This window comes from Amborella trichopoda, chromosome 7, assembly GCF_054954075.1.
Source record: "Amborella trichopoda isolate Santa Cruz 75 chromosome 7, AtrichopodaSantaCruz75HAP2 v2.0, whole genome shotgun sequence".
NCBI lineage: Eukaryota > Viridiplantae > Streptophyta > Magnoliopsida > Amborellales > Amborellaceae > Amborella > Amborella trichopoda.
Window position 1 is genome coordinate 29,108,841 of NC_142342.1, and position 22,196 is coordinate 29,131,036.

At 32.0% G+C, this 22,196-nt stretch overlaps 1 pseudogene; it reads left to right on the top strand.

The window, feature by feature from the left end:
* The first annotated feature begins 414 nt into the window (after nt 1–414).
* Nucleotides 415–22,196, top strand: part of LOC110007135 (BURP domain-containing protein 6-like) — a 33,394-nt pseudogene continuing 11,612 nt past the window's right edge.

Below are 22,196 nucleotides of genomic sequence, written 5' to 3' on the forward strand. Positions count from 1 at the left end.
TTATTCAAAACCAATATAAGATTTCTAGGACATATGATTCATCATGGAACTATCATTCCCATAGATAGATCCATACAATTCGCTAATAAATTCCCTGATCAAATACTTGATAAAAAGGAACTTCAAAGGTTCCTAGGTTGTTTAAATTATGTTAGTGATTTCTATCTTAACCTTGCTTTAGATTCTAAAACTTTATATGATAGACTCAAAAAGAATCCTCCACCATCGACCAATTTGTGCCATGCCTCTATATATTCGGCATACTTAAAATACTTATATGAAAAGTCTGGATTTTGAAGTTTCTTTCCATGCGCGGGATTGCAACCCCACTCTTCATAGGAAAGTATATTTTTGATCTGGACTTTACTATATGCAATAGTCCGAGTGTTTTGTTGGAAATAATGGACTACAGAAATGGATCCTGTTTCCATTAATATCACTTCAAAGTATTCTCTTGCTTTAACCCCATTGGACGGGTTAAGATGGTTGAGCAAATAAAGAGGAGCAAGTTTTATAGGCTCAGTATTGATATATTTCTCATCGATAGTAATATCCATGAGATAGGCTCTTTCAAGGTAGGCAGATCTGGGTATATTTGATGGAGTAGCAGATTTGCTTTGTGCTGGAGAATATGTAGGTTTTGAAGCTGTTGCTTTAGGATAGGTAATTTGGTGGACAGGAGATTGAGAAGGCGAACGAATTGCCAAAGGCGATTGTTCCCCTTCATATGGTATTATTTTACTGGTTATGGGTTGTTTTTCTCTACAAGGAGTACCTCGAGAACCCATATTAATAGGTGAAAGTAAAGGTGAAATATTAATATTCTTATTGTCTTCGAACAGTTGCAAGGCAAGTGATAAGAGCTGTTCGTCGTTAGAGTCAGTGTTGCCCCCCTGCAAAAATTCACGGGTTAAGAAATCAGGTAATGAATTAGAAGACCCGGGAAGGTGTTCGATAAAAAAATCAAAGAAGGATAATATAGCCTACCATCGAGCAAATATTTGTTTAGAAACTAAATTTTGAACATCTTTTTGCAGAATATCCTTGGCTGCTTTGCAATCGGTTCGTATGATAAAATGTTGGTTTAAAATATCACTTTGGAATTTTGAAACACAATGAACAATTGCTAAGAGTTCTTTCTTAACCATGGAATAATTTAATTGAGTAGTATTCCAAGCTTTGGAAGTATAACGAAGTAATTGTTCTTGAGAATCAATTATTTGTTTGAGAATACCACCGAGGCCTTTGTCAGAAGCATCACATTCTATGATTTTAAAAGCAGTTGGATGAGGTAGGGAGAGACAGTCTTGATCTTGAATTTTTTGATTTATATTTTTCTTTTTTGTATTTCTTCTTTTTCTTGTATAGATTGTCAGGCATATTTTTCTTATCAAGGTAGTAGCCAAATTGTTCACAGAAGTCACCAAGTTCTTTTCGCTTAGTGATCTTTTGTTTATCTAATTGTCTTTTTAATTTCATGTCTGTGCATAAGGCTAAACCTTCAGCACATATTTCGGCGGAGAGTTCTCCGAGTGTATATGATGAATAGACAATAATTCCATTATGTTTTTGCCTTAATCTTTCCTTGACTTTCTCAGCAAATAAATATGGTAGACCAGCTATAAACTTCTCTTTCCAGTGGTCTAGCTGACAATCTTCTTTTATTAATAATCTTGAGAAAAATACATCTTTATACCACTTATAATGGGATAGGGTAGGACAGCGTAGATTAGATAGCAGATCTTCCAATCGTGCTGCTAGTAAAGATGTACTGCCTACAAAATGAAGTGTAATGGTATATATTAGAGTGTTGACAGCATCACTCTCTGTGTATATTATTTCTTGGTTTTATTCATTTCTGGCGGTCTATTGCCTAGTATTATTGAGAATTCTTTGTTTGGTTTCATCATCTACATAGAAATCCCACCATCCTTGTAACCAGCCAGTAAATCCGTTGATTATTGCTTTTGCAACCTCTTGATCAGGGTTGCCTGCCATTTTATTTGCAGAAGCATACATAGTCATATGCCTCATAACATCCAATATTTTTAATTCTGATAATCCATCTATTTGCCAATTTACTATTGATCTTCCTGAGTATGATACTGCCTGTTGTATGGCATTTTCTTCCATTTGTATATCAACAGGTGTAGGTCTCTTGTGATATGGTAAAGCTGTTATTGGTTTCCAGTATTTTCCATAGGCTATTCTGTTTATGGTTTCGGAAATAGGGGTAGTATCTATAAATGCTTTTTCTTGATTTTGGATTGTATCTTCTATGATTGGTTCTTCTTCCTGAAGCAGCATTGTCTCATGCTCAGGTAATATTGCTTTGCCTTTATCACACGACTCAGGTGGTATATTAACAATAGGTGGAATAGTTATTTGTGGGGAAGGTACTCCTTTAATATCTAATTGAGATAATTTTGATATCAATTGATCCATTAAGGATGTTATTGTCTCCAATATGAAATTTATTCTTATTTAATTCTGGAGGTGGTTTGAACAAAACTGATCTAGGTATGATTGTAGCAGAAGGTTGTTCTTTGGTGACAAGTCTTTCTATTCTTTCTGCTTGTCTTCCTAAAGATTGCATATAAAGATTGGTATAATTATTTTGTTCTACAATATGAGGAATCAATTCTTGTTTCTTACCAAGTTCTTTGGGTAAGATTTTATATAGAGTAGCAATTATATCATATACTGATGGAGATTTTGCAGGTTCATAGCTGTCTTGAGTATTAGACTTTTTTCAGGAGGGTGAGTACTAGCAGTTGTAGTACCATCCGTACTAGTATAAGTTTTCTCTTCTATCGTTTGAATTTCATCAAATGAAGGGATATGAAGTTTATGTTGATAATTACTTATCAACCATAGAAAATATCCTTCTGTTTCTTTTTCCTTTTTAAGGAATTTATTATAGCCTGTAATGTTTCTCTTAATTGTAATGGTACTTTTGTAAGATACCATTGTCTAATATATTTATTTTCTTCTGACATAAAATCTTGCTTGATATAATTATGATCAATTTTTTTCTTTTTTCTCTCTAGTTTAGCGGCTAAATACGCTGCTATGTATTCATCTGAATATTTATCATGTGAATTGTCATATTCTTCTATTTGTAAAGTTAATATTTGAAAGTCTTGTAATTCTTCTATACTGGGTTCAGTAGTATTTGTAGTACTAGATTCAGGAGTATATGTGGGAATAACAACATCATATGTTGTTCTTCGTGTTCCTTGAAATTGTAGGTCTGAACTAGGTATTGAACAAGATTGAGTAGGAGGTGGTAGTATTATAACATTCGGATTAGTAGAATAAGATTTTCTACTTGGTATTTTATTTTTGATATTCCTTTTTCGATTAATATTAATATCATCTTGAACTTGTAATTGTTGAAATTTTATTTCAATATTACCATCAGGATGTTCTATTATTTGATTAGGAATATGGTGTTGGGGAACCTCTTGAGGTTGATTGGCATGTTGTAATACCTATGACTGTGGTAGTATAATATCTGACCATTTTATTGTTTTGAGAACAATCATATTTGATTTTTCCATATTTGTTTGGAATAATATAGTTTGATCTTTTTGATCAATTTGCATAATATTTGGACATAAGGTATTCATGACTTTGTAATATATTCTATAAACTATTGCTTAATTTTGAGAACCTTGGATCATATTAAAACCATGTGTTTTTAAATTAATTGTTAATATATCTAAAATATTTGGGTCAGTCAAAGAAACAGAAAAATTTGGAAAACAATTAAAATATATGGGACCACTACAGAGGCTGGATTCAACCATGCCAAGTAGCGAGTCTGTGAAAATATTGTGTCTTGTATCTCTTAGGCATACAAGCACAGAGGTGTTCAACCCTAATCGGGTCAAAGGTTTCACGGCTATTTGGATTAAACCAATATGTAAATATTTGTAATTATTTTCTTTATGTTTTTCAATGATTTTCTTTGAGAGTAGGTGAAAGTCTTCTTGGTTTTGAGTAACCGATAAACTTTCTTCTACAGTCTTGATGGCATAACCCATCTTGAATTTGAATGATCCTTTATTGTAAACGTCATGGATTGGTACTTTAGGTATGTTCCAATTTTGAATATTATGTTCGATGTCGTTAATGACTATTTGTTCTTTATTTTTTACTCTAAGTGTTTGAGATGAAGTTGCATTTTTACTAGTTAGATTCCTTATTAAATTTGTCATCCGTAGGTTGCGGATAATGACAATCTGGACATTCAGTGGCCCAGCATTTTCCCTAAGCGGCTCTTCCTGGCCTTGGCGGTACTTTGCAATAGGCGTTCACTTGTCTCTTGCCTTAACTCTCGGACCAACTTTCTAAGATGTAAATTTAACTTAGTTTCGCTAATCAAGATGTAACTTTTATCTCATACAACTCATTGATGTAAAAAGAACAGGTTTACTGTCACAGTTACAACAATAGAACTGTCCAACAGTGAAATTGTGTAAACAGTTAAACATTACACTTCATTTTGTAGGCAGTACAGCTTTACTAGCAGCACGATCGGAAGATCTGCTATCTAATCTACGCTGTCCTACCCTATCCCATTATAAGTGGTATAAAGATGTATTTTTTTCAAGATTATTAATAAGAGAAGATTGTCAGCTAGACCACTGAAAAGAGAAGTTTATAGCTGGTCTACCATATTTATTTGCTGAGAAAGTCAAGGAAAGATTAAGGAAAAAACATAATGGAATTATTGTCTATTCATCATATACACTCGGAGAACTCTCCGCAGAAATATGTGCTGAAGGTTTAGCCTTATGCACAGACATGAAATTAAAAAGACAATTAGATAAACAAAAGATCACTAAGCGAAAAGAACTTGGTGACTTCTGTGAACAATTTGGTTACTACCTTGATAAGAAAAATATGCCTGACAATCTATATATATATATATATGTATATGTATGTATATATGTATGTATGTATATATATATATATATATATATGTATATATATATATATATATATATATATATATATATATATATACATATATATATATATATATATATACATATATATATATATATATATATATATATATATACACACACACACATATATATATATATATGTATGTATGTATGTATACACACACACACACACACACATATATATATATATATATATAAGATTGTAATAAACAGTTGTTATGATAATATGTACAGTACTTAGCATAAAGCTTTATCAAACTACGTATTATACCTGGATTAATTTTATTACTCCTGTATCTCTCTTACTCATCTTAATTATAAGTTTATATTTTGGTTATTTACGCATGATTTAGGGCTATAATAGGACTATTCTAGACAGATAGATCTTGCAGCGAAATTTGTCTCAGAGCCACACCATAGTCTCATTTAAATAGTATCCAAAGATTGTTGCTACTAAGAGTAATACTTTAGGAGAGAGAAACCTAATTAAATTCCTTCATTAGAGAAAGTTGGTCCGAGAGTTGAGGCTAGAAACCATCCAATCAAAACAACGTTAAGGCCAGGAGAGCCGCTGAGGTCAAAAAGACGTAAGAGATAGCTACGAGCACTCATCCGCAACCTAATAATGGAGAATTTCATTAGGAATCTATCAAATAAAGCATTACCCCAAACTTGTAATACTCTAAGGATAAAAAACAAAGAAGAGATAGTGATAGATAATATCGAAAAACAAATACAAAACTGGAATATACCTAAAGCCCCTATAAGTGATATATATAAGAAAGGATCTTTCAACTTCAAAGTAGGTTATGCTATAAAAACCGTAGAACAAACTTTATCAGTAACAAGTACCCAGGAAGACTTTCAGTTATTAACTAATAAAATAATACAATCTCATAATGAAAAAAGTTACAATTATCTTCATATAGGTTTAATACAAGTAGCTATTAAGCCATTAACCAGGTTAGGACTTAATAATTCAATATTAGTATGTTTAAGAGATACTAGACATAACAAGTTTAATGATTCCTTATTAAGCATAGTAGAATCTAGTTTATGTAGTGGTCCAATATAGTTTAATTGCTTCCCAAATTATTCTATATCATTAAAATATCCAAATATTCTTAAGGTAATAACCCTAAACCTGAAAACCCAAGCATTCGATATGATCCCAGGATCTCAGAATTTAGCCATAGTATATAGAATATATTACAAAGTTATGACCACATTATGCCCCAATGTTTTACAACATGATACAAAAGGAAAAACAATATTTTTCCAAACCAATATTGAAAAATCTAATACTATCATACCAAAAACCATAGAATGGTCACAAATTACTCTACCTGAATCATGGTCAATCTATAATGAAAATCATCAATACCAAGCCCGAATAATAAACAATATTCCTGAAAGAATACTAGAAAATCCTAATGGTAAAATAGAAATTCAATTTACCAACAATACAAGAAATAACAGTAAAGATGATTCTGAAATAAAATCATCTACAAGACCTATAATAGAATTACCAAGAAGTTCTACTTCTTCTATAAATCCAAGATTAGAAAGTCTATATAGGACAAGAGAAAATATTGTCATCCCACAATATAGATCCATACAAAAATCTGAACCAGAAATAACTGACTCAAAAATGGATTTTCAAGTCTTAACTCTTACAGAAGAAAAAAGACTTGGCAAACAATTTATAGAACAAGATTACTTATCTGAAGAAAATAGGGAAATAAAAAACATTTTCAACCTAGACTAGTAGAATTATTTCATATAAAGTACAACAAGGCACAAAAAAGAGAACGATATAACAAAGGATTTTTTGTATGGTTAAAAGATATATGTAGAGAAAGAAAAATACATATTCCTAATTTTGAAATAAATACAATACAAAGTCAATATGCTTCATATGAAACAACTGATGGAAATACAATGACAAGTATTCACCCTCCTGAAAAAAGTATTATTATAAAAGGATTTAAACCAGAATTAAAATTAGAAACAAAAGCTACACCATATAAAATGACTACAGGAGAAATAATACATAAAGCAGAATTAATCCCACATGTAATAGAACAAAATAACTATACAAATTTATATATGCAATATTTAAAAAGGCAGGCTTCCAAAATTGAAAATATGTTAAGACCTGTACCTATAAAAGAAACCAAAAATGTTTTATTTAAACCACCTCCATCACTTGATAAAGAACGATTTAATTTTGGAGAAGATAATAAAACCCTAATGGATCAATTAATATCAAAATTAACTAAATTAGAAATTAAAGAAAAAACTTTAAAAATTCAAGACAAAGAAAAAGAAAAAATTTCTACAGAAATCCCTGAATCATCAACATTAACCTTACAAGAAGAAACACCCATAATTGCAAACACAATAGAAAATATGGAAGAAGCCTTTACGGAAAATAGTCATGAACAAGATAATAATAATATTCAAAGAATAGTATATGGAAAATCATGGAAACCTTTAACAGTTAAGCCCTATCATCATAGACCTACCCCTGTTGATATACAATTCGAAGAAGATTTGGTAGCCCAGAATATTTTCTATTCAAGAAGATCAACAGTAAATTGGAATATAGATGGATTATCTGAACAACAAATATTAGACACTATGAAACATATGACCATGTATGCCTCTGCAGGCAAAATGGTAGGTAACCATGATCGAGAGGTCGCCAAAGCCATTGTTTGTGGCTTCACAGGATGGTTTCGAGGTTGGTGGGATTTCCACTTACTTGAAAATACAAAACAACAAATTTTGAATAATACTCGCCAATGGACTGTTAAAAATGAAAATAGTCAAGATGTTCTATATTCCAAAAGTGATGGTGTTAACACTCTCTTTTACACCATCACACTTCATTTTGTGGGGAGTACAGCCTTACTTGAAGCCCGATCTGAAGATTTGTTATCTAATTTAAGATGTCCAACCCTATCTCATTATAAATGGTACAAAGATGTTTTCTTTTCCAGACTATTAAGTAGAGAAGATAGCCAGCAGGACCATTGGAAAGAAAAATTTATTGCTGGATTACCATATTTATTTGCAGAAAAGGTAAAAACTCGATTAAAAAATAAAAATGGAGGAATAATATCATATTTTGTTTATACATTAGGAGAATTATCTGTAGAAATATGTACAGAAGGATTAGCCTTATGTACAGACATGAAATTAAAGAAACAATTAGATAAACAAAAAATGACTGGTAAAAAAGAATTAGGAGACTTCTGTGAACAATTCGGATATCATATAGAGAAATCTAAAGATAAATTTCATAAAAAGAAAAAATATAAGACAGAGAGAAAAGAAAAGAAATCTTATAAAAAACATAAAAAAGAAAAATTCATAAAAAGATTCTCTCCAAAATACAAGTACCATAAAGTTAAAAGGAAATTACCTGTATGTTGTAATTGCGGAAAAGTTGGCCATTATAAAAGCCAATGCAAAATAAAAAAGAAAATAGATACTATAATCTTAGAAGAATCCATTAGAAATAAACTATATGATATAATACAAATATATGATGATGATTCTTCTGAATCTTCCACTAATACTACAATAGTAGGACAAATAAAAGATGAAGATTATTTCATGACCTCAACAGAACAATCTGAATCTGAACAGGACATAGAAGAATGTTCCTGTAATATGCTATCTAAAGAAGATACATTAATATTAGACCTTATAGAAAAAATAAATTATCCCGAAGAAAAGAGAGAAATTATTACCCAATTTATCACATTAACAAAAGCAAAAAATAAACCAGTTCCATTACTCAAACCACCAGAGGATTACAATTTTGCTGAAATACTTAAACGAATTAATAAAAAGATATACTTCAAAGAGAACCCACAATATCTGAATTAAAAAAAGAAGTAAATGAAATAAAAACAGAAGTAGGACAATTAAAAACTAGAATCAAAATATTAGAATTACAAAATGACATATCGGGAACTGTAACTGATACAGATGAAATCGAATTTGATCAACTAGCAGATATAGAACCAGAAACCTCCGGAACCAAAGAAGTTGAAGAAAATTCATCTGTAAACTTAGTAAATAAAATTATTTCCCAAAAATGGTTTATATTAGTAAAAATTGTCATTGAAGAAGAATATAATTTTCAAACATTAGCTTTAGTAGATTCAGGTGCAGATTTAAATTGTATTAATGAAGGTTTAGTTCCATCAAAATATTTTGATAAAACTACTCAAATACTCAATACTGCTGATGGTAGTAGACTATTTGTTAAATACAAATTATCAAATGCCATGGTATGCAATAACGGACACTGTTTTCCAACACCCTTTATTATGGTAAAAAACTTAAGTCAGACAGTCATACTTGGAATTCCATTCCTAACCTTATTATATCCCATAACAATTAATAATACAGGAATAGAAACATCTATAGTAGGACAAACAATTAAGTTTGAATTTTTAGAAAAACCAAAACTTAAAGAAATAAATAGAGTCAAAGACAAAATCGATAATAAAGAAAAGTTTCTATGTTCCCTTAAAATATAAATAAAATATAAACAAATAGAAGAAGACTTAGAAAACCCTGAGATAATAACAAAAATTAATAATCTTCGAACTCAAATAGAAACAGAAATTTGTAGTGACCTTCCCAATGCCTTTTGGACAAGAAAGAAACATATCGTAGGATTACCTTACGAAAAAGGATTTGATGAAACAAAAATTCCTACCAAAGCTAGACCAGTACAAATGAATACAACCTTATTAGAATTTTGTAAAAAAGAAATTGATGAATTACAAAGAAAAAATCTAATAAGAATAAGTGCATCTCCGTGGAGCTGTGCTGCTTTTTATGTCAATAAAAATGCAAAAAAAAAAAGAGGCGTACCAAAGTTAGTAATAAATTATAAACCTTTGAATAAAGTTTTACAATGGATTAAGTATCCAATACCTAATAAAAAAGGCTTACTCGATAGACTTGATACTACTACAATCTTTTCTAAATTCGATCTAAAATCTGGTTATTGGCAAATACAAATAAAAGAAGAAGATAAATATAAAACTGCATTTAATGTTCCATTTGGACAATATGAATGGAACGTAATGCCATTCGGATTAAAAAATGCTCCATCAGAATTTCAAAAAATAATGAATGAAGTATTTAATCCATATTATAAGTTTATGATAGTATACATTGATGATGTTTTAGTCTTCTCGGATACTATCGAACAACATTTTAAACATATTCATACATTTATACACGCAATCAAACATGCAGGTTTAGTAGTATCTGCTAAAAAGATAAATCTTTTTCAAACAAAAGTAAGATTTTTAGACCATCATATTCATTATGGTACAATTATACCAATAGAAAGATCTATTCAATTTGCTGATAAATTCCCTGATATTATTTTAGACAAAACCGAATTACAAAGGTTTTTAGGATGTTTAAATTATATAGTAGACTTTTATGAAAATTTGGCTATAGATGCTAAACCATTATATGAACGGTTTAAAAAGAATCCTCCCAAGTGGACAGAGGAACATACTCAACATATAAAGAAAATAAAAATTAAAGCTAAAGAATTACCTTGTTTAAATTTAGCTAATCCTAATGCTTTCAAAATTATAGAATGTGACGCTTCTGAATTAGGCTTAGGAGGTATTTTAAAACAACGAATAAATTCCAATGAGCAATTAGTCCGCTATACTTCGAAAACTTGGAATTCTACTCAACAAAATTATTCTACCGTGAAAAAATAAATACTTTCCATAGTTCATTGTGTTACTAAATTTCAGAGTGATATACTTAATACACATTTTCTTATTAGAACAGATTGCAAAGCCGCCACTGATATTCTTACTTAAGATGTGCAAAACCTTGTCTCTAAGCCAATCTTTGCTCGCTGGCAAGCGATATTATCTTCTTTTGATTTTTCTATCGAACACTTAAAAGGTACTACTAACCATCTTCCTGATTTTCTTACTCGTGCATTTTTGCAGGGAGGGCAACATTGATCATTTTGATCCACCAGCTTTATCTTTTCCACTAACTTTGTTTTATGCAAATATGAATAAGAATAATAATACTTCCACTTCTGAACAAAGGGGAAAAGCCCCTGTGGAAACCTCACTAGATATCATTCCAGTAAATATTACCCTGTCACCCATAAGAATGGAACTTGCTTTATCACCTAGTAATAGTCATATTCCCTATTCCCCAAATATCAATTATCCAGCCCATTCAAGCCAACCTTCAGCTTCTCCTCCAACTCCAGTTTTCCAAACCTCTACACCAAAGAAACCAACTTTACCCAGCAAAACTCCATATCCTGAAACCTATTTTGTTGCTGATGCAATCATAGAATCCAGACATGTGCATGACAACCCAAATAATGTTGCTAAGTATTACTTATGCAATAATCTTTATCCATCTGTAGGTACCAAAACAAAAGAATAGTACGAAATGATTCTGCTAGAAACTAAGTCTATTTCCTTAGTACATTATAATCAAAAGAATTTGAAAATAATAGCATATTCAAAATTACAAATAAGGAAAGTATTATCTTTTGAAGATTGGGGATCAGACCCTTCCAAAGCCAAGAGATTATATTCCCCAGATTTCCCAAATAAATATTACAGACATGCTGATTACATTGATGCTTGGCATAAGATACTGACACTTCAAAACCCATATAATTCTCACACTTGGTTCTTACAGTTTAAAATGCCTGTAAACACTCCATTTCCAAATTGGTTTTGTAACTGGTTTGCAACATGGGGATCTTTAACCCAAATACTTCTTGAACCTCTGCAACTCTCCCAAAACCGTTTTATTGAATTCAATGGGAGTGATCCCAATATAGATTACCACTTATATTTTATTGCTATGTATCAAGTATCATGGATCGTTAAATGGAATTTTGTGATATCCCCAAATAATACAAATAATTTTGAATATATGCCATGTTTAGGCAAACAAATTGTCATAAAATGGTGGGACGTCTTTGTCTACCATAATATTGAACCAGAAAATATACAACTCAAATGAATCCCATTAGCATATGACTCTCATCCATACTCCAATCCAAATAGTCTAGCAGAATATATTACCATAATGAAAAAGCAAAATCCTAGAGCCACCAAAGAGGAGCTAGAAAAACAACCAATGAAAATATTTGAAGAAGAGGCAGAAACTGCCCAAATCTATGATGAATCTAGCACACCAAGTACTCCCGAAATAAAAATACTACTTAATACACCAGACCCATCACGACATGGAATGTCCCAGAAACATATCCTGTATTAGCCACTCAAACCAAGAAGTACATATCTTCAATAGTATGATATGACAAAAAGCAAGCAGATGTGATATAAAGCAAGGCAGACAAAGGAAGATGTGACCCAAAGCAAAATAGATGTGACCCAGATGTAACCCAAAGCTAAGATGCCCTAGCCACCAACAATCTACAGTAAAGATGCTCGAACCACCGACAAAGCCACTTGGCTCCACTAACATCAGAAAGATTCCACCTGTCTCCACAATCACCCAAAAGATGCTACAGCCATCTCATCAACCTGTCTTTCACAACTAAAGGAAGATTCTCGAAGATAAGGACGAATGATCCTCTACAATCATGACCAACCACGTGTCAACCACTTGGCACCTACCTTCCCGAAGATAAGAATGAATGATCCTCTACAATCAGGACCAACCACGTGTCAACCACTTGGCACCCATCTATATCTCTTACTTCTCTATAAATGAAAGAAACCTCCTCAGTTCGAGAGAGGAAAGAAAAAATTCAGAGATCATCTTCTCCTCTCAAAGATCAGCCTCCCTTCTCATCCCTTCCCATTTCTCTTCAAAAGAAAATTTTCTATGTGTGATTGTAACGTCAAAGCCTTACCAGATTATTACCCAGACGAGTGGAAACTATTTTGCAATTACTGTATCTGCACTCTGTAAGTTTTGTTTTATGAGTCGTTTTGATTTTTATAGTTGTTATATTTAAGTTTGTAACAGTTGTTATATTTGAGTTTGTAACAATTATTATATTTGAGTTTGTAACAGTTAGTTAAGTTTGAGTTTGTAACAGCTAGTTCAGGTTTGTTAAGGTTTGTTACAGATAATTATTATTACTCTTTTCATAAGATTGTAATAAACAGTTATTATGATAATACGTACAGTACTTAGCATAAAGCTTTATCGAACTACGTATTTTACTTGGATTACTATTGATATTACTCCTGTATCTCTCTTACTCATCTTAATTATAGGTTTATATTTTGGTTATTTACGCATGATTTAGGGCTATAATAGGACTATTCTAGACAGGTAGATCTTGCGGCGAAATTGGTACCAAAGCCAAGTAAGGCTGTACTCCCCACAAAATGAAGTGTGATGGTGTAAATGAGAGTGTTAACAGCATTACTTTCAGAATTAGAACATCTTGACTATTTACATTTTCAACAGTCCATTGGCGAGTATTATTCAAAATTTGTTGTTTTGTATTTTCAGGTAAGTGGAAATCCCACCAACATCGAAGCCATCCTGTGAAACCACAAACAATGGCTTTGGCGACCTCTTGATCATGGTTACCTACCATTTTGCAAGCAGAGGCATACATGGTCATATGTTTCATAGTGTCTAATATTTGTTGTTCAGATATCCTCTTTTGATTTTTCTATCGAACACTTAAAAGGTACTACTAACCATCTTCCTGATTTTCTTACTCGTGAATTTTGCATGGAGGGCAACACTGATCATTTTTATCCACCAGCTTTATCTTTTCCACTAACTTTGTTTTATGCAAATATGAATAAGAATAATAATACTTCCACTTCTGAACAAAGGGGAAAAGCCCCTATGGAAACCTCACTGGATATCATTCCAGTAAATATTACCCAGTCACCCATAAGAATGGAACCTGCTTTATCACCTAGTAATAGTCCTATTCCCTATTCCCCAAATATCAATTATCCAGCCCATTCAAGCCAACCTTCAGCTTCTCCTCCAACTTCAGTTTTCCAAACCTCTACACCAAAGAAACCAACTTTACCCAGCAAAACTCCATATCTTGAAACCTATTTTGTTGCTGATGCAATCATAGAATCCAGACATGTGCATGATAACCCAAATAATATTGCTAAGTATTACTTATGCAATAATCTTTATCCATCTGTAGGTACCAAAACAAGAGAATGGTACGAAATGATTCTGCTAGAAACCGAGTCTATTTCCTTAGTACATTATAATCAAGAGAATTCGAAAATAATAACATATTCAAAATTACAAATAAGGAAAGTATTATCTTTTGAAGATTGGGGATCAGACCCTTCCAAAGCCAAGAGATTATATTCCCCAGATTTTCCAAATAAATATTACAGACATGTTGATTACGGTGATGCTTGGCATAAGATACTGACACTTCAAAACCCATATAATTCTCACACTTGGTTCTTACAGTTTAAAATGCCTGTAAACACTCCATTTCCAAATTGGTTTCATAACTGGTTTGCAACATGGGGATCTTTAACCCAAATACTTCTTGAACCTCTGCAACTCTCCCAAAACCGTTTTATTGAATTCAATGGGAGTGATCCCAATATAGATTACCACTTATATTTTATTGCTATGTATCAAGTACTATGGATCGTTAAATGGAATTTTGTGATATCCCCAAATAATACAAATTATTTTGAATATATGCCATGTTTAGGCAAACAAATTGCCATAAAATGGTGGGACGTCTTTGTCTACCATAATATTGAACCAGACAATATACAACTCAAACGAATCCCATTAGCATATGACTCTCATCCATACTCCAACCCAAATAGTCTGGCAGAATATATTACCATAATGAAAAAACAAAATCCTAGAGCCACCAAAGAGGAGCTAGAAAAACAACTAATGAAAATATTTGAAGAAGAGGCAAAAACTGCCCAAATCCATGATGAATCCAGCACACCAAGTACTCCCGAAATAGAAATACCACTTGATACACCAAACCCATCAGGACATGGAATGTCTCAAAAACATACCCTGTATTAGCCACTCAAACCAAGATGTACATATCTTCAATAGTGTGATATGACAAAAAGCAAGCAGATGTGATATAAAGCAAGGCAGACAAAGGAAGATGTGACCCAAAGCAAAATAGATGTGACTCAGATGTAACCCAAAGCTAAGATGCCCTAGCCACCAATAATCTACATTAAAGATGCTCGAACCACCGACAAAGCCACCTGGCTCCACTAACATCAGAAAGATTCCACCTGTCTCCACAATCACTCAAAAGATGCTCCAGCCATCTCATCAACCTGTCTTTCACAACTAAAGGAAGATTCCCAAAGATAAGGACGAATGATCCTCTACAATCAGGACCAACCACTTGGCACTTACCTTCCCGAAGATAAGAACGAATGATCCTCTACAATCAGGACCAACCACGTGTCAACCACTTGGCACCCACCTATATCTCTTACTTCTCTATAAATGAAAGAAACCTCATCAGTTCAAGGAAGGAAGGAAAAAATTAAGAGATCATCTTCTCCTCTCAAAGATCAGCCTCTCTTCTCATCCCTTCCCATTTCTCTTCAAAAGAAAACTGTCTATGTGTGATTGTAACGTCAAAGCCTTATCAGATTATTACCCAGACGAGTGGAAACTATTTTGCAGTTACTGTATCTGCACTCTGTAAGTTTTGTTTTATGAGTCGTTTTGATTTTTATAGTTGTTATATTTGAGTTTGTAACAGTTGTTATATTTGAGTTTGTAACAGTTAGTTAAGTTTGAGTTTGTAACAGCTAGTTCAGGTTTGTTAAGGTTTGTTACAGATAATTATTATTACTCTTTTCATAAGATTGTAATAAACAGTTGTTATGATAATACGTACAGTACTTAGCATAAAGCTTTATCAAACTACGTATTATACCTGGATTAATTTTATTACTCCTGTATCTCTCTTACTCATCTTAATTATAGGTTTATATTTTGGTTATTTACGCATGATTTAGGGCTATAATAGGACTATTCTAGACAGGTAGATCTTGGGTTGGAAATTGGTATCAGAGCGACACCATAGTCTCATTTAAATAGTATCCAAAGAATGTTGCTACTAAGAGTAATACTTTAAGAGAGAGAAACCTAATTAAATTCCTTCATTAGAGAAAGTTGGTCCTAGAGTTGAGGGTAGAAAGCATCCAGTCAAAACACCGTTAAGGCCAGGAGAGCCGCTGAGGTCAAAAAGACGTAAGAGATAGCTAAGAGCACTCCTCCGCAACCTAATAATGGAGAATTTCATTAGGAATCTATCAAATAAAGCATTACCCCAAACTAGTAATACTCTAAGGATAAAAAACAAAGAAGAGATAGTGATAGATAATATCGAAAAACAAATACAAAACTGGAATATACCTAAAGTCCCTATAAGTGATATATATAAGAAAGGATCTTTCAACTTCAAAGTAGGTTATGCTATAAAAACTGTAAAACAAACTTTATCAGTAACAAGTACTCAGGAAGACTTTCAGTTATTAACTAATAAAATAATACATATATGGTGGAGCTTTTGTTTCTAATTTTAATTCTGGTTTAGATCCTTTTATAACAATACTTTTTTCAGGAGGGTGAATACTTGTCATTGTATTTCTGTCAGTTGTTTCATATGAAGCATATTGACTTTGTATTGTATTTATTTCAAAATTAGGAATATGTATTTTTCTTTCTCTACATATTTCTTTTAACCATACAAAAAATCCTTTGTTATATTGTTCTCTTTTTTTCGTGGCTTATTATACTTTATATGAAATAATTCTACTAGTCTAGGTTAAAAATGTTTTTTATACCAAGTTCTTATTTCCCTATTTTCTTCAGATAAGTAATCTTGTTCTATAACTTGTTTGCTAAGTCTTTTTTCTTCTATAAGAGTTAAGACTTGGAAATCCATTTCTGACCAGTTATTTTTGGTTCAGATTTTTGTATGGATCTATATTGTGGGATGACAATATTTTCTCTTGTCCTATATAGACTTTCTAATCTTGGATTTATAGAAGAAGTAGAACTTCTTGGTAATTCTATATATATATATATTACCCAGCTTATTCCAGCCAACCTCCAGCTGTCCTCCAGTTCCAATTTTTCAGACATCTACACCTACATTAAAGAAACCAACTTTACTAGGAAAATCTCAATATCTCGAAACCTACTTTGTTGCTGATCCAATCATTGAAACCAAACATGTGTCTGAAAACCCAAATACTGTTGCCAAGTACTACTTGTACAATAACCTCTGTCCATCTATCGGTAACAAAACAAGGGAATGGTATGAAATGGTTCTGTTAGAAACTGAATCCATTTCCTTGGTACATTACAATTAGAAGAATTCAAAAATAATAGCCTATTCAAAATTGCAAATACGAAAAGTATTATCTTTTGAAGATTGGGGATCTGACCCTTCCAAAGCAAGGAGATTATATTCCCCAGAATTCCTAAATAAATAGACATGCTGATTACATTGATGCCTGGCATAAGATACTGACACTCCAAAACCCATATAATTCTCACACTTGGTTCCTACAGTTCAAAACACCTGTGACAACTCCATTTCCAAACTGGTTCAAAAATTGGTTTGCGACATGGGGTTCTTTAACCCAAATACTACTTGAACCTTTGCAGTTTTCTCAAAATCGTTTTATTGAATACAATGGGAGTGATCCCAATATAGATTACTATTTATATTTTATTGCAATATATCAAATACCATGGATTGTGAAATGGAATTTTGTGATATCCCCAATTATTACCAATAATTTTGAATATATGTCATGCTTAGGCAAACAAATTGCCATCAAATGGTGGGACGTCTTTGTCTACCAGAATATTGAACCAGATAATATACAGCTGAAACAAATCCCTTTGGCTTATGGCTCACACTCATACTCCAACCCAAATAATCTGGCAGAATATATTACCATGATGGAAAAACAAAATCCTAAAGCCACTAAGGAAGAATTAGAAAAACAATTAATGAAAAATGTTTGAGGAAGAAGCAGAAACTACCCTCCATAGTGCATCTGGCACATCTAGCACTCCTGAAATAAAAGAACCTCCTGATACACCAGATCAATCAGGACATGGAATGTCCCAGAAGCACACTCTGTATTAACCTACTTAATCACAAATGTACATACCGAAAATTCTCCCTTATCTCTTTCAATAGTATTACGAAAAACAAAAGCAAAGCAGATGTGACCCAAAAGTAAAGATGTGATCCAAAGTAAAGCAGATATAAAACAAAGCTGATGTGACCAAAGCAAAACAGATGTGACCTAAAGCAAAGCTGATGTGACCAACAAATAGTAACAAATAGCCACCTGTCTCCACAGTAAGATGCTCTAACCACAGACAAGGCCACCTGTCTCCACAAAGATGCTCCAGTTATCTCATGAACCTGTCTTTCACAAAAGAAGATTCCCTGCAATCCTGGCCGACCACGTGTCAACCATTTGGCACCCATTTACATTCCTTACTGCTCTATAAATAGAAGAAAACCTCCTCAGTCGAAGGCATCGGGCAAATTCAGAGAGCAGCCTTTCTTCTCATCTCTTCTTACTCTTCCCTTCTTCTTTTCAAAATTATCTATGTGTGATTGTAACGTCAAAGCCTTACCAGATTATTATCCAGACAAGTGGAAACTATTTTGTATCTGCACTCTGTAAGTATTATAAGTTGTGTATTGAGTTGTTTTATGAGATGTGCAGTTGTTATGATTGTAAAAATTTTATAGTTGTTGTTCCATAAGAAGTCTATGAGTCAGTTATAGTTGGAGTTTGTAACAGTTTGTTAAATTTAAGTTTGGTACTTATTGTTACTCTTGTCAAAAGTCTGTAATAAACAGTTGTTATGTTTGTAACACTTTGTTAAATTTAAGTTTGGTACTTATTGTTACTCTTAAGTCTGTAATAAACCGTTGTTATGATAATGCAGACAGTACTTAGCATAAAACTTTATCAAACTACTTATTATACTTGGATTATTATTGATATTACTCCTGTGTCTCTCTTACTCATCTTAATGATAGGTTTATATTTTGGTTATTTACGCAGAATTTAGAATTGTTTAGGACTCTTTTAGGAAGGTAAATCTTGAGGCAAAATTTGGTATCAAAACCAGACCACACCTTCTTCTTTAAGTAGTATCCAACAGAGTACTACTACTAGAATTAATACTTTAGGAGATAGAAACCTAATTAAATTTTTCATTAAAGGAAGTTGGTCCGAGAGTTGAGGCCAGAAAGCATCTAGTCGAGAGACCGTTAAGGCCAGGACAGCCGCTGAGGTCAAAAAGACGTAAGAGGTAGCTAAAAGAGCACTCATCCGCAACCTAATAATGGAAAATTTCATTAGGAATATTTCAAATAAAGCATTACCCCAAACTAGTAATACTCTAAGGATAAAAAATAAAGAAGAAATAGCTATCGATAATATCAGAAACCAGATACAAAACTGGAATTTACCTAAAGTCCCTATAAGTGATATTTATAAAAAATTAACATTTGAATTCAAAATAGGTTATGCTATTAAAACAGTAGAACAAACTTTGTCTGTAACAAGTACCCAAGAAGACTTCCAGTTATTAACTAGTAAAATAATACAATCTCATAAAGATAAAAGTTATAACTATCTTCATATAGGTTTAATACAGGTAGCTATTAAACCATTAACGAGGTTAGGACTAAATAATTCAATATTAGTATGTCTAAGAGATACTAGACATAATAAATTTAATGATTCCCTATTAGGTATGGTAGAATCTAGTCTATGTAGTGGTCCAGTATATTTTAATTGCTTCCCTAATTATTTTATATCTTTAAAGGATTCAAATATTCTTAAGGTATTGACCCTAAACCTAAAAACTCAAGGTTTTGATATGATCGTATGATTCCAAAATATAGCCATAGTATATCGAATATATTAATAAAGTTATGACTACATTATGTCCCAATGTTTTACAATATGATACAAAAGGAAACACGGTATTTTTCCAAACCAATATCAAGAAGTCAAATATTATCATACCAAAAACCATAGAATGGTCAGAAATTATCCTACCAGAATCTTGGTCAATTTATAATGAAAACCATCAATACCAAGCCCCAACATTAAATATTATTCCTGATAAGGTTATAGAAAATCCAAATGGTAAAATAGAAATCCAATTTACCAAACAAAGATGACATAATAGTAAAGTTGATTCTGAAATAAAATCATCTAATAATCCTATAATAGAATTACCAAGAAATTCTATTTCATCTACATCTCCAAAATTAGAAAGCTTATATAGAACAAGAGAAACTATTGTCATCCCACAATATAAGTCTGTACAAAAATCTGAACCAGAATTAACTGATTCAGAAATGGATTTTCAAGTCTTAACTCTTCAGGAAGAAAAAAGGCTTAATAAACAATTTATTCAACAGGATTATCTGTCTGAAGGAAATGAGGCAATTAGAACTTGGTATAAACAAAATTTTCAACCTAGATTAGTAGAATTATTCCATATAAAATATAACAAGGCACGAAAAAGAGAACACTATAATAAAGGATTTTTTGTATGGTTAAGAGAAATATGTAAGGAGAAAAAAATTCATATTCCTAAATTTGAAGTAAATACAATACAAAGTCAATATAGTTCATATGAGACAATTGATGGAAATACATTAACAAGTATCCATCCTCCTGAAAAAAGTATTGTTATAAAAGGATTAAATCCAGACTTAAAATTAGAAACAAAACTACACCATATAAAATGACTATAGGAGAAATAATACAACATAAAGCTGAATTAATTCTACATGTGATAGAACAAAATAATTGCACCAATCTATATATGCAATCATTAGGAAAGCAGGCATCCAGAATTGAAAATATGTTAAGACCTGTACCTATACAAGAAACCAAAAATATCTTATTCAAACCACCTCCATCACTTGACAAAGAAAGATTTAAACTTGGAGAAGACAATAAGACCTTAATGGATATGTTAATATCAAAATTATCTCAATTAGAAATTCAGGATAAAAAACTAGAGATTCAGGACAAAAAACAAAAAGGTAAAGTTATCCCTGAATCATCTACGTTAACTCTGCAGGTCGAGACACCCATAATAGCTGACACAATAGAAAATATGGAAGAAGCCTTTACGGAAAACAATCAAAGTCAAGATAACAATAACATCCAAAGGATAACATATGGAAAGTCATGGAAACCATTGACAGCTAGACCTAATCATCATAGACCTACTCCTGTAGACATACAATTTTAAGAAGACTTAGTAGCTCAAAATATTTCTTATTCTGGAAGATCAATAGTAAATTGGAATATAGATGGATTGTCTGAACAACAGATATTAGACACCATGAAACATATGACCATGTATGCTTCTGCATGCAAAATGGTAGGTAACCATAATCAAGAAGTTGCCAAAGCCATTATCTGCGGTTTCACAGGATGGCTTCGAGGTTGGTGGGATTTTCACTTACCTGAAAATACCAAACAACAAATTCTTAATAATACTCGTCAATGGACTGCTAAAAATGATATGTATATATATATATATGTGTGTGTGTGTGTGTGTGTGTGTGTGTGTGTGTGTGTGTGTGTGTGTATATGTGCGGTTTGTATATAGCCAAGGCTCCAATTAATCAAATTAGAGCCAACCTTGAAATAGGGTCGAGAAATGTGGTTTCAATTTTGAAAATATTTGTGATAACTTTAAAATATATTTTCATCTTTAATCATAAAATTTAAAGTTTCAAAAATATTGTAGATCGAGCAGATCTACAAAAACTAGAAAATCTTGAAAATTTACAGTCCAAAAATGCATTATAAGATGCACTATTTTCAAAACTTGAAATCCACTTTTTTCTCATGTCCATGCATTTTGATGTCGAGATGATCAATTGAGGATATTTAGGCATCAAAACAATCTCTTCTAGTGAAATTTCTTAGGTAGGCTCTAATTTGATTGTTTAGAGCGTAGGGTATATATAAACCATTTCTTTCATATCTATATATATATATAGGAAGATGATAGGGTGAGCCCACTAGCTCACAGAATAATATAAGCCCAATGGTCTAGATAGAATCTGAGCCGATCTGACGGTCGAAAGTATTTGAATTTTAATTTTTTTTTTCTATA